This window comes from Octopus bimaculoides, chromosome 3 (assembly GCF_001194135.2).
Source record: "Octopus bimaculoides isolate UCB-OBI-ISO-001 chromosome 3, ASM119413v2, whole genome shotgun sequence".
NCBI classification, from domain to species: domain Eukaryota; kingdom Metazoa; phylum Mollusca; class Cephalopoda; order Octopoda; family Octopodidae; genus Octopus; species Octopus bimaculoides.
In genome coordinates this window covers 17,259,061-17,260,858 of record NC_068983.1, presented here as the reverse complement: position 1 = coordinate 17,260,858, position 1,798 = coordinate 17,259,061, and the positions used below count along the sequence as shown (strand labels likewise).

The 1,798-nt window shown below is 36.4% G+C and overlaps 1 protein-coding gene across 1 annotated transcript in view; it reads right to left on the bottom strand.

The window, feature by feature from the left end:
- LOC106873507 (growth hormone secretagogue receptor type 1) overlaps positions 1 to 1,130 on the bottom strand; it is a 52,789-nt gene extending 51,659 nt beyond the window's left edge. Inside the window, exon 1 of the mRNA XM_014920893.2 lies at positions 297 to 1,130. The gene's annotated coding sequence lies outside the window, so the exon portion shown is untranslated. The remainder of the gene's footprint in view (positions 1 to 296) is intronic.
- Positions 1,131 to 1,798: the final 668 nt, after the last annotated feature.

Here is a 1,798-nt window from a genome sequence, read left to right as displayed (position 1 = left end):
ACTTAGCGCTTCGGCAAAAGAAGCCGATAGAATAAGTACTAGGATTACAAAGAATAAGTGCTGGGGTCGATTTGTTCGACTAAAGGCGGTGTTCCAGCATGGCCGCAGTGAAATGGCTGAAACAAGTAAAAGAATAAAAGAGTATATATATTCTCGTATGTATGTATGTATCGTCTCTGAAAGAATAAGCGACAAAGTTGACCTCAGCAGGTTTTGAACTCGAGCCAATTCGGAACGCAAGGTGCCAGAATGAAAAAGCGAGAGATAACAGTACAACAAAATAGACATCCTCTTACCTTTTTGAACACTCAACGTAATAATATTCCATTTTCACAGCTTTAAACTTCACATTTCTTCTATTTCATCTTTTCCTCTTATGTTTCGTTATAACTTTCTTTTTTGTCTTTCAATGCTTCCACCAAAATAATCCTTTAATTGTATAACTCTTCTTTTCGTTAAAAGACTCGTACCATCAAATTATAAATGTTTCTCTCTGTTTTCAACACTTGTTTTTCTACCTCATACTTCTCTGCGTTCACATAGAAATCTTTCATTAGCGATCAGGTGTAATATGAAAAATGATTCAAATCAGAGAGCACTTTTTTTTGGCTTTGTTTTGTATTTCTTTTTTTCTAATTGATATTGATTGGTCTACATAAATTAGCAATTTCCTATAAAATAGGTGATTCTGCAAAAGTTGTAAGACAAGCTGTATCAGTCATTCATATACATACAAATAGATAGATAGATAGATAGATAGATAGATAGATAGATAGATAGATAGATAGATAGATAGATAGATGGATAGATAGATGGATAGATAGATGGACGGATGGATGGATAGATAGATAGATAGATAGATGGACGGATAGATAGATAGATAGATAGATAGATAGATAGATAGATAGATAGATAGATAGATAGATAGATGTGTGTATGTATGTATGTATGTATGTATGTATTATGTATGCTTATGTATATATACGTGTGTGTGTGTGTATGCGCATGTGTGTCTAACGAAACTGTCAACAAACTTGCTTAATGGCAAATAAACAGAGTATGTGTACACAATTTCTTTGGTATAGCTATAGCTTGTACAGACAGATGCGCTGCTGTATGCTGTGCGTAAGGCTTGATGGCAGCAGCAACAATATAAAGTGATGATGATGTGATATATTCACCAGCAGCAACAACTACGTGGTCGCTCCACGTGCTAGAAATAGCAGCCAAATGTCCTTCAAATCATACCTTAGAATCTTTTAAAAGATATGAGGACACATCTGATAATAAATATGGTACTAGAAATTCTATGACTGAAACAAATAAAATGTGACGGTCACGGCTGGAATGTCTTTGATTACAAGTTTCTTGCGTCAGGGATAACTCGGAGCTACATAACACCGACAATAACTACATTATTAATTTTTCTGACGAGGAGCCTCTCAGTGGTAAACTCGATACATTAGAAATAACAACCAACTCTCCCTTACATAGCATTCGAATGTTTATTTCAGAAAAAAAATGGGAGCCATATTGGATGATATAGTCTGATTTAGGATGGAGTGGTCCCGGGTGGAATGTTTTTGAATCATAGGCCTACTGGATCGAGCCTTGCACTAGAATAAACAACAACACGGCTGTGTGGTAAGAAGCTTGCTTCCCAACCACATGGTTCCGGGTTCAGTCCCACCTCGTGGCACCTAAGGCAAGTGTCTTCCACTATAGCCTGGGGCCGACCAAAGCCTTGTGAGTGGATTTGGTAAAAGCCCGACGTGTATATATATATATATATATATAT